Genomic DNA, 15,839 nt, shown 5'->3' with positions numbered 1-15,839 from the left:
GGATGCTAGAAAAATGTTCTTCACCCAGAGGATGGTTGGGTACTGGAACAGGCTCCCCAGGGAAGTGGTCACAGCTCCAAGCCTGACAGAATTCGAGACGCATTTGGACAATGCTCTCGGGTGCGTGATGTGACTCTTGGAGATGGTCCTGTTCAGGGCTAAGGGTTGGACTTGATGAACCTCGTGGGTCCCTTCCAACTCAGCATATTCTGTGATTCTGTGATCTTGTCAATGTTTGGAGGCAATAGCTAGATGAAGATGGACATTATTTTGATATTTTGATTGGCTATTTTGAATATTTTTGTGCATAACATGAAAGAATGAAGTCTTAATATAGACTTCTCTTTTTTATCTGGTGGCATATGTTCTTGACATATGTAGCATTTCTCAGGTGTCTTTACTTTGGTATGATTAGTGATATTCAGAGATTGTAATTTGAAACACACGGTTGTAGTAAGTTTGCTCTCACTATGGTCAAGATAAGCAGACTTGTTTCATGATATGTAGCTGATATTTATGGGTTCTCTGAAAAACCTTTCTTAAAATTCACATTTCTAAAAAATATTTATGTAAAAATGGTACCCTCTTAGTCAAAAAGATCTGCATTCTCTGCATTTTCGTTTCATTTCTACTTGTTTTTTTTTCTGGCTAAACTACAATTTCATTTCTTTTTGCCTGTGTTAGTGTTGCAGAACAAACAGATACTGGTGACTGAGCAAGGTTCTATTCCATTTCAGGCACCATTAACGGAATTGTTAACCACTTTATGACACTAAGATTTTTGATTTTAGTGATGCTTGAGCAAGAAGGAGGTCAGATGTCTGTAAATGTGCAGTTCTTGCAGGAAATAAAAACTACTGTGAACTGAACATGTTTAGTTTTATTGTTGTTGGGGTAGCAAGGAATCTAGAGTTGAGCTGTCTTTGTGGTCGCACTGGCTATTTTGTTTTATGGTAATTTCTCAGGAATAGCACTGCAAATGGCTTTTAAAAGACTGTTTTTATAAATATTTAATAAGAAACAAACTTCATACTGAAGAGTCAGAATTGAAAGTAAGGCACAGGAAGCTGAAAAACCTTACTCATGATATGCCAGATAATCTAGGAATATAGCACAAGTCTCACACCTGAGTCTAGTTTTCTAGATATTGGGCTTTACTACTTTGTTAATAGAGAAGCAGGTATTTTTTCACTGTCATGTATTTTTGATTTATATTTTTATTAATACTGCATGTATTCAGGTTTTTGATGTAACTTAATACAGTGTGGGCAATTTCTAGAAGAAAAGGCACAAATAAAATTGAGAGGTACTTAGCTTGCATTTTGTTAATGTTTCTTTTCATTTTCTGAAATTCTTTTTCTTACTTCTCTTGTATAAGTATCTTCTTTCATTTTTGTTTCACACCAGTAGCAAATAAAAAAGAAAAAATCATGCAAACATCACCACAATGTGACGATGTAATTAGCTTTTACTTTTAACTCAGTTGAATGCAGCAGGGTTTGGTTTTGGTTCAGAATGGTGGGTGTTTCTCTTTCCGTGGAGAAATACTTATTTGTCTTCTGTCTATTTATGCTGCAGATAGACACTAATAGTGGTTACTTCCTAGTGCAAAGTGTCAGAATGCAAATTATTGTGCTTTAACAGATAACTTCTATCACTTCCGCTTTACGGTTTATGGACAAGTGAAGTTGGGAGTCTTAAATGAAAAAGAAAACAACAAAAAACCTGATAATTATGGGTTTTATTTGTAGGCCTAATTCCAAAGAAATCCTGGAGGAGCAAACATTCTGAAGTTTAATGGCGATGTACAATATATTTTCATTAGCTTTAGAGTCCCTCCGGTTTTACTTCCATTTATCATACTAGGCTCTGATGCTTTGATTTTTGCTCATTTGAAAATACATTATTTATAAATAGGTAGCTCAAAAGGAAATTTTTGTACCCAACTTCACTTAGCTGTGCTAACTTTCCTGTAACTTGACAGTTCTCAGGTGCCTGCTACAGTGATGAGGACCCACTGTACTTAATTGTACTCAGATACGGCATGCATTCAGTCTGTGATAAAGAAGATATGTTCTTTTCTCAATGGAAATGTTTGAATCTGACATGATATATCTTAAATCATGGAAAGTAAATGAGAATGTAAGACTTCCGTGTTTTGGGTAAGAAAAATATATACACAGACTTTGAGAAGTTACTGAATCTTGACACTGAGGTACGGTGTGGGTTTTAGAAAGGAAGTGGCTTATTTCAGGGAAAAATGTGTCACCAGCAATGAAAAGCTTTTCAAAATCCTTTGAGATATCTTTTTGAGATTCTCCTCATACATACTATACACCTACACTGGAAAAAGTGACACTCCAGACTTTTTCTGAGTTATCCTTTATGTTCCTAACACTAGTTTGGTTTACTTTTGTTAGGATGAAGTGTAAACCAATACAAAGTCAATCATTTTTGTAGTTGACTGTATCCTGTATGAAAATCGGGTGTTTTGCTTGGAAACTAAGAGAACTTAGATAAAACTAAAAATGATTGTGTCCTTTTTAGAGCTTTGGCATTCCAGAAGAATCAGATCCTGGGGAAGCTGTAGCTCTGCTAGTTCCTACAGTGGCCTTCTATGTCAGTCCCTTTAGGTCATGGTCAAAATCAACTACCAGTTGGTTTTCTCAGTGTCTCTAGAAGGTAAAGTGAAGAATTTACTAAGTTCTCAGATGGGATTACTGGAGTATCAGGAAGGTTGGAGTCACATTTTTTAAAAATCCTGTTAAGTCTTAAGGATGAATGAGTCGTTTGTGCTGTAGTGCTATTGTATATCAATTTAAACATTGTGAGTCCCACCTGAAGTTTACACTTGAGTACTCAAAGCAGGGCTGTTGACAAGGCTGACACACGAGTATTTTGCAGTTGAAAAGTAATGCATTTCAGCTCTAGAAACTGGTAAGACACCTAAACGTTAGAAGTATAGGTATATCAAATCCAAAATAACAGGAGCAAAAGGAACAGTTTAAAATACATTACTTACTGATAAAAAGGAGTTTGAATGTTAACAGGAAATGTGTGAAAATTCAGAAATTAAATTAAAAAGTAAAAGCCAGGAAGGTATAAAAATTCAAGCTTAAAATACAAAATTACTTCACAATGTCTGCTTATGCTAGGTGTCTTTCACTACAAATACTTCCTTCCCTAGAAAATTGGTGTTATCAATACATACTTTGTACTGTCTTCTGGATGTGTTTCTGCAATTTTCTGTATGATTCAGTATTGTTATAAAGCATATTAGTTGCATAGTGTAGTGTATTATGGCACATAAATATCAACAGAAATGCCACCCACCTAATGCTTGTGTGTCTCTAGTTACAGCTCAACTGTTTTGTTCTTGGGTGACAAAACATTACCCATTTTCCATCGTCTCAGCTTCTGTGTTTGTTCATAAAGCTAGCATTTTGGTCTTCAAGAGTGGACAGTTACAAATGCATGAAGTACCAGGCTTCTCCCTTCTGTTATACTTGTGATTGAAATGGCCATTAAAATTAAAACTCATGAGCCTACTGTCAGAATCTCTATAAGAAAGTAGAAATTCATGCTTAAAATGCCAAAAGCTTGGAAAACTAGGTAATGTAGTTATGGAAAATATCTGTCTGCAGAAGTTGTAATGCCCTATTGGCAAAGACATGGAAGAGCTTTGGCTGGTTGTTGCTTCAGTTCTTTTTCCATATTTTTACTGCATATAAAAGCTTACCCTAAGTGGAAATTTTATATCTAATTAATTCCAAAATATGAGTTGATGTTATTTTGGTTACTCCTTGTTCAAGCCCTTGTTAGCACATTTTGTGGTTTTAGAATCACATTTTCCTATTTTTCATGTTTTCCTCTTCCCTATTGCTGACCCACATAAACAGGAAAATGACTAACTTCGCTTGTCCACTAGGCAAGATGGTGTAACTGTGTATACACCAAGTGCTGTGCTTAAGTTGAAAAAAGGAGGTGAGGTGCTACTCAAAGCTATTTTTCTGATAACGTATGGAAACAAACTGTTACAGGGTTGTGGATGCAATCTGTGTGCCTAAGGGTGTTACTGTAAATGTGAAGTGTAGAGAAAAACATTAAGCAATGAACTCGAGTCCTGCAAGTTCCCTTCTGAAGTCATGATAGGGTGAAATGCACTGCTTCAGACTGGCAAATGAAATTGTTCTGGCGTTCTGCATCTGATAAATTGTACAAAGCTTATTTAAAACTATAGGTTATATTTTATTGTATTCAATTTTTCTCCTAAACTCAGATGTGCAGCTTCTTATAAATCAACTTCTTATAAATTCAAAGACACAGTTTGTGTCTTTGAATTATTTTGGCAATGAAGAATAGAGCCTCCAGTCTTATGTTTCGCATCACATCTATTTGTTATTTTCCAAAATAGAGGTCTCCTTTATTTAGATTATGGTCATGTTTGGTCTCCATTTTTTCTAGACTTAATTAAACAAGTTCATCTTTGATAACACTTGAATTAGATAAATTTGGCTGTTGCCAGATGAATTAATAGGAAAATGTGGAATAAATAAGTTTTCAGAATGATAATATGTATAATTATTTCAAGTGTAGATAAATAATGCAGATATTGTAAAACATGCTGCAATTAGAAAGGGAAAACCGAACTATGTATGTGAATACATTTCTTCTACTGAAGGGTGGTGCCATTTTTTATAAACTTTTCCTGATTTTTTAGTGCAGAACAAATAGTTTTTTTAAAATGTATTTTGTGCTTCTCAGATGTGTGCTGCTGTGTGTGTCAAGTGGCTTACTTATACCTTACTTACTTCAGCTTGGCCAGTATCTGCACTTTTCCTTGCAATGATTTCCCTGGTAAATACAGTTAGAGCTTGATTCTAGGATTTTGTATCAATTAGCTACGGAAAGCCCTATTGTCAGCCTAATCATCAAATTAGTGGTAGATTGACTAAGTCCCTAGTAATGTCCATTGTTGATGGTAGCATCCATAATGTGTTCCTTAGGGAATTATGTCTTTCTGGTATATAATCTGTTGTAACTAAGTGTTCACACAAACAGTGTGATGCACAGTGGTGGTCCTAGAAAACTGTCTTTGTGGCTTTTCAGATAGCTTAAAATTTGTCTCTAAAATTGTAGTAATAGTTGTGTGAACTTGTTTTCAGGTGTTTTTATTTGGTATGGGTTTTTTTTTCCTGCTAGTACGTTGTTTTTAATACTGTGGCAGTTCTGGACTGCGGATAACCTAAAGAAGGTTTGATCAGCGTACTGCATTGATGCAGCTTGAGTTTGTTTTGCAAGTTAGATTCAGAGATCTGTAGCAGTTTCTCACCTAACATTCAAATATTCTTTGTCTCTAAATGTGTTGCCACTAGGATATTTAAATAAGAAAGAATGCTAAAGCTTTTCTATATCTTTGTATTTTTAGTAACAATTACTTGCTCTTAATTTTTACCTTTCCTCAAGTGTGCTGTATTTATGAACAGGACAAGATGACAGAGTTGCAAACTAATTCTGTTTATTTAGGAAATGGGCCTTCCATTAGAATTAAAGGAAGCACTAAAAGTAGATGTTGAAGGAAGCCTGTTGCTATTACAGTGAAGAAAACCAGAAAATTTCACAAGAATGAACTAGAATAAACTTATGTGACAGTAAAGTATGCCTTAGTAGTTTCAAATGGTGTGATCTACCAGTTTCTGTCTCAGTCTGTGCTTTGAGAATATGGTCATCCTCTCCTATAGATGTATTTAGTTATTGCTTGTCTTTTGCTAAAGATAGCTGCTGTTGAGTAGGTTTGTGTGTGATTTATTGAACTTTCATCTGTATAGCACTGAGAACAAAACTGAGATTGCAGTCTTTCTTTCCAAATGGCAGGAGTTGCTCGAATTTGGGAGGTGCATGCAGAAAAAGATCCTTTACGGCACAGGAATATCTGGAAAGTCTGCCAGCAAGAGCTGATAGTGGTGATGTAGCTAATTATATCAGAAAAACTGAGCTTCGAATGCCAGTAGCAAGGTAGAATAAAATGCTGGTTCACTAGAATAATTATGACCAGTCAAGGTCTCTTCCCACAGAGAACAGTCACATGTGGATAACACATCTTCATGTACCCCGTTGTTAAGGACATAGTACCAAAAACTAGTAGTGACTGGACTTGAAGCCTCATTTCCCTTTGTTTCTCTTCTGATGTTCTCCTGTGAGTGGAAAATAGCATTAAGGAGGGGAGTAAGACTGGATGATGATGGGAGTATGTTCTGATTTTAAGTGATATCTATTATAAAAAGTAGGGAGAGCACCCTGCTAAATAATAGCACATTGTAAAGTGTAATCTTTAGTATTGAATTATAGGTTGTGAGCATATTGTAGAAACACTTGATGGTGCACCTACAACCTTTGGTTTCATGCTGTAAGAACACTGAAAACAAAATTCAGCTAGAAGGAGGAAATCTTAAGTGTTTTCTCCTGGTGTTGTATTTTTAAAATTGAATGCCTCCAGAGTACTTTAACTGTCCCATCTACATAGAAATAATTTATAAATCTAATTTTTTTAAAACTATCTTTGATATAAGAAAAAGTGTTAAAACTTTAATTAACATTTCTGAAATTTCTATTGAAGAACTGTGATCCTGCAGTTACTTATTTTTTTTATACCAACTTCATATTTTGTTGTTGAGAAATAACGCAAAATTGAAGTAATAGCGTAAAACATCACCCCTTAATCTGAAATCTTGGAACAGTTAAGGAGGGGAAGAGCAGGTTTATCAGTATTAGTCTCTAATTTGGAGGAAAAAATACAAAGGAAAAACAGCACCTTGTTAATTATTTTGCTTGGTTTTGTTCATTGTCTATGTTTTGCTTCATTATTTTACATTCAGTCCTAGTAAAACAAGTATTCTAAAAGGTGTATGTTCACTCATCATATTTCCTTTGAACAGATTGTGTGAAATGTTTAACTTAATTTACATGTAGAAAGAACAATGTATTTTTAATGCCTTTTGTTTTCAGTTTGTCCTTTTAGCATTTATTCTTTCTGATTGGTAAGAAACTGAACCTTTAACATTTTTCTCTTCAGAGTAATTGTTCAGGTGGCATGTATTTAACTGTTAAAGATTCACAGTTTTTTTAAAATAAACTCAGTTATGTATCATTTAACTTTTTACAAGGTTATACATTTTCAGTATCTGCTTAAGTTTTGGTTATTAAGAGAGTAGTTGGAATACCAAAAGAGGTAGGATTTTCAAATTAACAGTACCTTTGAGCTATTCTGTGTTGTAAAACTGTAAATACCATCTCTCCTACTCTATCCTCCATCTTCGATTACAGCTCTGGTTATTAGGGGCTTATCATCTCCTAGGTCTGGGAGTTCTTCTGTACTGGGACTCGTCACCTGTCAGAGGTGCTGTTTCCATCATTCAGCTGTATTATTAGTTCATGTGAGCTGTTTTCTTTACAAATTTTATTTACAGTAGTTAGCTGCTTATCTTACATGAAGTCTTTATGTGCACAGCTACAAATACTTACTCTGAAGAAAATTCCCGTTGTCTTGGGAGCACATGGGCAGACCCTGTTCTGATTGATTACCTTAAAAAGTGAGAGCATCTATTAGGTGTAACATGGTAGTTCCTATTTCACTTCTTATTCTTGTTCCTTTTGAAGTTGTTGGGTTTTATTTTTTTTTTCCTTCCAGAGTAAAAGGTGTTGCGCTGGAGGCCTTGCCTAAAACGCAATTTTTTCTGCAGAGCAGGCAAGCTTGTTAGAATGTTAGTCTTGTGTCTTACTGGTTTCATTCTCATTGGAGCTTGCCTTCCAGCATCATTTCCATTCTGGGTAATGATCTTTTTTCTTGTCAGTTTCCTCAATTTATTAAAATTGCTCAAGATCAAGAAACACAAACACTAAACATTGTTCTGTGACAGTTTAGGAAATGACTGTGTCTAATTTATTTGGTCAAAATAATAATATCTTTTAATGATTTCTGTTTTGAGATTTGAAATTGCCCACTTGTTTTCACTGTATTAGAGTGTTTTTTTGTCAGCAATGGGTTTTTTGTTTGTGTTCTTTTATGTAATTGTAGTTTTCAGTGTGGAGAGTTGTAATACTCTTTGGTATGTTGCTTTTATGCTATGAATATTTAGAGTCTTATTTATGTTTCAGAAGAAAAAGTTCTGTAACTTTATTCATCCTTGTACCTTAGTATCTTTTTCTTCAGTAACCGTTTTCTGCCTTAACGAAAGCAGTGCAGTGTCCTGAAACGATGCTTCTTGAGTTCCAATCTCTGCTATGGCTATGGACTGTAGAATTTAACTGGCATTGAAGTATTTCTAGCACAAATGCAAGCTAGATCTTTGAGTTCTGTATATGAGCAAATAGTGAACACAAAGATGGTTGGTTTTGAGCTGAGACTCACACCTAAAGCTGATTAATAGTCTATAGTGAAGTGCTTTTTAATTGGAAGGTTGTGGCTTGTCTAAGTGCAAAGAAAAAAAAAAGCTCTCAAAAAATGTCAAGAGTCTGAACATTTACTGTGGTGTGAATCATATACATATCATCCACAGTTTCTGTCAGTTATAGTGAGGACTTTGTTTTAGTGCTTAGTTTTACTAGATCCCAGAGAAGTGCCCTAACTTGGTAAGATGTCTCCATCTCTGTTGAGTAGGAGATGGTGAGCATGGCAAGGATGATCAAGAAGTCAGTTTTATAACAACCAAAGTAAAACCCCTTGAACTGTTCCACATCATGTATTTCCATCTTTCTGGTTCCATTTCTGTTGGCAGTCCCATACCACCATTCCTTCCGTCTTTAATGAAATTGTAATAAATACTGTCATTTCCTTTCATCTTCATTATAGGTAAAGCTTTCAAAATGGGAATATTTGGCTGAGTTTTTGTAAAATATGTAAGTTAGAGTATGTCTATTTTTTTGTCTTCTTAAGGGAAAACCCCCACAAACTAAAAGGGGACCTTTCTGAGGATTTGCTATTTAATTACCATATCCTTGCAAGCAGAAATGCAAAAGTCAGTTCAGTTAGTGAGTACTTGTACTCATGAATTCAATTTACAGTAAGTGAGGGGTGTTTGTGTGTATCTAGTATTATCAGTAATTGCTGTACTGCTGGACCTTCTTTTTTTTTTTTTCTTTCTTTTAAACCATACTCAATCTGAACACATTTGATTCTTTAAAATCACATCTTACAAAAGCCCCTGAGCTGCTTTTTTCAACAGCTGATATATGATTAGGTTTTTGGTGCTCTGAAGCCACAAATCTTCCACTCTGAAATGCAGCTTATGCTGTGAGATTGCAATTTTCACTGAAATGCCCCTGAAACCATGGAAGGGCATTGAGAGGATCTATTTTTCTTATACAGGACTAGCTTTGCAGAGAGGATGCATGGACAAGTGAAGACTTTGAAATTTGACTGAATTTTAAGACAAAAATTGATTAATTCTCCCACAGATATGTCAGCTCTCTGGCCTGATCAGAATCTAGTATGATTGTAATGTCACCAGCAGAGTGGGAGAGTTGGGAATTCAGAGAACCTAAATTTGAATTTAGTAAAGTTTTAGCTAGTCTTACCTAGAAGTTCTCACTACACTAAAATTTTGCAAAATACACTTTTCTGGGACTTAAAAATACTAAAAATATTTGTGGCTTCAACATTCTTAATCATATGTGATTAATAAATACATTTTTTTTCTTCTGCACCTTTAAAAGGCCACCTTGTTAAGTTTCTGGAGCAAATTTGCAGAATGGTTATGGAAAAGTTGAACAAATGCAAGATGATTTTACTATTTAAATACTGTCAGTTTGATATGTTTTTCATATTCACAGTTCTTATATTTAAACTTCTGTTTCATACTGAAGTGATTTTGGTGCATAAACAGAAGTCGTAGATCAGGAAAGCTTTCTTTTGTAAAATGCCTTGTGCTCCTCAATACAGTCAACAGGAATGTAATTGCGTCAACGTGTAAAAGGCATGATGTTGTTTCTGAATTACTTGGATGATGTGCAGGCAAATAGCACCATCCTCTGGCATTAGAGCTTTAGTTAAGAATTCGACCTGAAATTGCTGTCTGTTATTTTTGGAAATTCGATATAATTGTAATAGAATGTACATATTGTACTTTCAGTTTTACATACTCATTTTGGTCCAAGTTTTTAACAGAAATTCTGGTAATTTGCATGGACTCTGTATTCTGGTCAATTAAATGACTGGGTAAAGGGGATATCTTTTTAGGGTTATCTTCCCCATTGTGCTGACTCTGCTTTTTATGTGACCATTTATGGTAGGAAGTTGCACTTCAGAAATATCAGACCGAACTTTTTCTAAATCTCAGTGAAAGAAAATTCACAGTCATTTAAGAAAAATTCGTTGAGTTAGGAAACACAACCAACGACTTATGGTTGTGTATGTGGGGGAGAGTGAAGGTGCTGTAACAGAACAACTGCAAAAGTGTAATAAAATTTTACAGGAGGTTTTACCTTCAGTTATAGATTTAGAAGGGGTATTGTTGGCATTGCTAGAGTGCGAAGCAATACACCTCCCACAATAAGGTTTCAGTAGTTACAGGATGAGTTGTGCTGAGTTACAATTATGTGAAGGACTGGATTTTAGTCCATTTAACTGTGAGCAGTAGCGTGAGAAATACCACAGGGACACTGTTTTGAAAAACTTGATGGATGAGAAAGTCACTGTTTTGATTGTTGTGAATTCCTATTGGGCCTTTAAGCATTTACGTATTAGAAACATTGAAAGGAGACAGCTGATGTTTGGGTAATCTCTAGAAGAAAACAGTCACCACCCCTCCACTCCGTCTTTCTGTACATCAGGTCTCCGATCTTTTACATGGGAGGTGGTGGTTTAGTGAAACTGGAAATCTTTAGAGTTTTACTATAATGACAGTGCCTTTCTTTCCTCTAGTAGACTAACTGTGAATGTAAACCAGACCAATTATCTATGTTTCTGGAAAGACCCTATCAATGGTCTAAATACAGAACTGGTCTATGCATCCCTTTGTTGTCGTGTGTTGCTTAAACATAATTTCATAAAAACATACGTGCCCTATTAAGCATCCAAATATTGAGAGATGTGAGTTTAAGTTGTGAAAACAGCTGCAATAGAGATCAGCAAAATCTTTTTATATAAAAATTTATATTATATGTATATATACACCGTTCTGTGAAACATTGGGTTTCTGTGGCAGCACTAGATATTCTAAATTAAATGTACACCATTCGGTGGAATGATTGCAGTAAGGAGTCACAGAGAAAAAGTAGCTTTTGACAGGTGAAATTAATTTTGTGCTACTTGCAGGTTTGACTATGCGTAATTTGAATAAGTCCTGATGGCCAGAAAATGTCCATAGGAAGGTGTTTGTTTCAGGTAAGAAGACCAAGAGCACACAACAGTAACTGAGTGCTGTATTCTTCTGTATCATTCGTCTTCAGGTGGGGACAAAGTATTGATGGCAAGAGACATGGTGAGGCTCCAGAAATGTTTCAGGCAGGAAGAAAATGTGTTGCCTTGTTATAACACATTCCACCCCATCCACTTCAGCCTGATCTAATGTCAGTATCTGTGTCCTTCTTACCCTCTAACTTATTAAGTCATGTTCAAGTTTTTTTTTATTGAATTCCTCTTTGTGTCTTAAACACAATATTTCACCATGTCATTCCAAATTTGTTATTGCAGTTCCATTTTCTCTACTTTGTAATTTTAAGCTCCTTATCTAGCCATTCCCAGTTTCCTACCTATTTTCCAATCATTAGCCATTATTATTTTCCATGTTTGCTCTTTTCCAGTCATAATTTGCATTCGCTTTCAGTTCTGATCTCCTTTTGTTTCCTTTGTTCATGTTTAGCTCTGCATGTAACTTTTCACTATGTGGCCTCTTACTTTCTCCCTCTCTTTACATACAGTTTTTTCCCAAGTTAGGTTGTTCACTAATATTGTCTTTTTTTTTTTTATTGTCATTGTAGCTCTCATTGCAAGTTCTCTGCTTTATTGATTTTCATTCTTGAAATCCTTGTGTGTCCTTGATAGTCTGTGTGTATTGCTGCTTGCCAATGCTCACCATATGGTTGTTTTTCTTCTCTTGCCCCCCAGTTTTGTTTATTTTTGTGATTTATCCAAGGCAAATTTATACCAGTTTGTTTATGTGGAAGGAAACTATGGAGATGACAGGAGTAGCAGACTTTTCACTCAGGTGATGCAATCATGTCCAGCCTGGACAAAATTAGTCACAGTAGCTACATATTGAAGGTTGATGAAGTATTTCTGGGATTTAGATTTTAAAACTTCAACCGTAAGAGTGTGTGCAAAATTTTCTAAGGCCAAATTGAGCGGGTTTTCAGAATGTGAAAAGATCACTTGAAGGATTTCATTTATGCAAATAACTTTCTTTAGGTGGCATTTTTGAAAATTTGCTGTCTTTTATCTTCCAATTTCCCTGTTCTCCCTATCTGGCAGGAAAATAAGGCCCCAGGCAGGAACCTCACTTGAACAAATTATTTTTTGGACTAGAGATTTCAACTTGCTGAAAGTTGCAAGCATTGAAAGTAAAGCCAGAGAAGTGAGAAGTGCCAGCTGGGTCTAACAGGCGAGGCTGCCAGGCCCTTCTGACTGTGCCTGCTGCACATCCAGTTGTTGCAGCTGCATGTGGTGAAGCAAACTGTTTCTGGAACTTCAGTCTTGGGGAAGCAAGTTGTGCTGTTGGTGTTTTATGGGTCACAGGAAAGTGGCCCATGATGGAGATACTCAGGAATATCACCACTCAAGATCCTGTTGTGTCCTTCTTCCGTCCTGCTGTATCAAACCTTAGGAACAAAACAAAAAATTCTTTTAATTAGGTGCAAGTAGACATTTTTATTTTCAGCATTTTTCAGTGCAAATGCCTACTCCCAATTTCATGGGAAAAAAAAAAAGTCATATTCACCATCTGAAACTTTGCAGAGAAGGTAATAGTTATAACAACAAGACAAAGTTACCTGGAAAGCCCCTGACTGTGGTTTCTATTAGGAAATAACCTTTCTTTTAAAAAGAAAAAGTTCAGTGTTCTTGTTTGGAGAATTGTTTTCAGTAGTATCTTTATAATGGCCGTGGCTCATCACTAAGGGGTGACTTAGCAAGTTGCCTTTTCTGTTATTTTGGACTGTTGCATTATTTTCACAAGTGCTGTGGATATTCAGTAGCATCCATTTGTATATCATGGTTCATAGTAGTATAATGTCATACATTTTCCTAAAAATGGATATTTTGAACCAGTATACTTTAAATACTGAAGTTTGCATATGGAAGGAATTCTGTGATGAAGTTCTCACACATGCAGCAGGCTTTGTCTCTGCTGTTACATCCAAAGAAATTTAATTGATGGGCTACAGGGATGATGCACGGCAAGTTATGTGCAGGCAGAATGTTTTAAAGGTTAGCAAACTGTAAACTTAGGAAATGTGGGATGTTCTAAGTTCCCTAGTCTCTTATGTGCTGGTAGTGTGTAGTTGAGAGTCCTGGACTTCTAATATTCTTGGCACTGTGATGTGATGATAATACTAATACCCAGTACCGCTGCCACTGATGATCCGGTGTGCTGCATCCCAGTGCAAACTTAACTAAACTGCAAGTTGCCACTATATTTTGTATATTTTGTGGAATTCAGGAGTGTCAAATAATTTAGTTGAATTGTAAACCCGAAATATATTCTTTTCAGTAGCATATCTCTCTAACGGGACAAATTTCAGTATTTTCTCATGTTATTTTTTCCAGTGTGCTGTGTAATTTAAAGAGGAAAAAAATAAATTTTACTGGTTTTAAAGCAAATTAAAAGTTTTAATGAAAGGCTAGAAAGTGATGAGTTTTATGACATAAATAGAAGAATGTAAACAATTTGCAATTTTTCAGGTGGCATGTCACATGATGGATGTGTTAGATGTTAATATAAACCCAGATGTATGTGGACAAACAGGTGATACCTGCTTCTGAGCATGAAATTTTGTGTTGTCAGGCAGGCACCTACATCTGGTTGACTCACTCATGTGAGTCCATATCTGAAATATTTTCACAGTTGTAGGGCCTTAAAATTAGTTTAAAATAATAGTGCAGCATATAGGAAGGGAGTATGATCTTGAGAGGAGCCTCAGCTATTAACTCTGCTTTTCAGACAGAAACTGTGTCTTCTGTTGTTCCACTCAATAGTTGGACTGCCAGTACTGCATGCAAAAAAAATTTTTTTTTTAAACAGTGAGTCATTAAACATACTTGGAACAAGCTCATGACATGGTGCACAAAAACAGTACAAAACAAGTGCAGTCTGTTTTCTTTTATACAGTTGGTGGCTGTTGCTGTATAATCAGTAGACAGAGGTGTTAAGTGGCTTGCTTGTGGTTATATAGAAAGTCTGTAGCAGAGGAAGGGATGCAAACCATATCTTCTAGATTAGAAAGCATGGTATTACATGTATATTTTTTTTCATGGCAGTGCTGGTTTAGGCAGCATTAGGAGAACCTGCTTAAGTAAGTGTAGTTCTGTTTATTAAGAGTCAATAGAATCTAGGATCCTCAGCCCCATTCAATATGTGGCTTTAGGTGTGCATGCCTCTTTTGAAAACAGAAGAACAATATAAACCAAGTAAAAATGTCAAAAGCATGTAAATGACTTAAAGCTTTAAAGAGAAACTAACTGCCATCTGGCCACAGCTAATTAGAACATCATTCCCTTGAAGATTTGATCCTTTGCCGTTGCTGATACACCCCTAGTAGTTGTTTTATGAGTAGGCATGAATTTATTTAAATGGGATTGCCATCTGAAAAAGCATGGACTGGAGACGTGCCTGACTTGTTGACATTCGTCCTTGCTTTTCAAGCTCAATTCAGGCACATGAAAAATTCTGGTTCGTCTTAGCAGAAACAGGCTTCTCTGTGCAGTGGTGTAGTTGAATTTCAAGTTTCAGTGCCAATTTACAGTTTGATGAGGGGAAGACAAGTTGGGAGCAGAAGCCTCTGTGTATGGGGATTGAAAACTGTGGCATTTTCGTTCTGTTGTGGAAAGGTATGGTCATCTGAACAAAGCTAGTGTGGATTTAAATACCCAATGTTTGCATGCATTTCTCCAAGTATGCTAATATCCCTGTTTCATCTGGTATCAACATGTCTTTCTTGAGATAGTGACTGTTTAACAGACTTCTATTTTTATTCATCTTCAAACTCCCTGGGAACAGACTAGACCATCAGTCAACACTTTCATGTACTGAAACCTTCCATACCTGCAAGAGAATTAGAGAAAAGATCAGTTTTTATCTTCAGATTACTTCCAATGTTAAGTATACATATGAACAAAACTGAAAAAAGAATGTATCAAGCCAGTTATGTTTGATAAAGTAGCCGTAGCAATCTTTTGATTTGTTTGTATAGATCTTTTACAGGTACTCCTTACAACTGACTTTACCAAAGAAATCCAAAGGAGTTGCTTACAGTAAAGGAAGGTGGCTGACTATATCTAGATACTTTGCCCTTCTAGCTTGAACATCCAGGGAGACTCTTAATTTTTAAAGACTGTCCCTATGTTTTACTTCCTTCCAGATCTATTTAGATCTGTTTATCAGCTTGCAGATACTTTTTTGTGCCATCAGATTTTGGGGTTGTACTTTTAATAATTTTGAAGTTACAGCAAGTGTCATTAGTAATACTTTTTGACTAAGTCAAAAGGCTGTTAAGTCAGAAGACCAGCTGGCAGTCATAGGAGAGGTAAAACCAAAGAATAATAGAAGAGAGCTTTGTCAGGGTGCTACACTCAGTTGTATTGGAGTAATGGCATTGCAGGTCTGTCTGTTCCCTTTGGTGTTAGGCTT

At 35.8% G+C, this 15,839-nt stretch overlaps 1 protein-coding gene across 3 annotated transcripts in view; it reads left to right on the top strand.

The window, feature by feature from the left end:
• Window positions 1-15,839, top strand: part of HBS1L (HBS1 like translational GTPase) — a 60,357-nt gene that overhangs the window by 15,279 nt on the left and 29,239 nt on the right. Inside the window, exon 1 of one of the 3 annotated variants that reach the window (XM_027669276.1) lies at window positions 11,361-11,380. The exons of the other annotated variants lie outside the window; for them this stretch is intronic. The gene's annotated coding sequence lies outside the window, so the exon portion shown is untranslated. Of the gene's footprint in view, window positions 1-11,360; window positions 11,381-15,839 lie in introns of those variants that run through there. 3 annotated transcript variants of the gene reach the window in all.

This window comes from Corapipo altera, unplaced genomic scaffold, assembly GCF_003945725.1.
Source record: "Corapipo altera isolate COAL_440 unplaced genomic scaffold, ASM394572v1 2b, whole genome shotgun sequence".
NCBI classification, from domain to species: domain Eukaryota; kingdom Metazoa; phylum Chordata; class Aves; order Passeriformes; family Pipridae; genus Corapipo; species Corapipo altera.
This window is presented reverse-complemented; position numbering and strand designations above follow the sequence as displayed.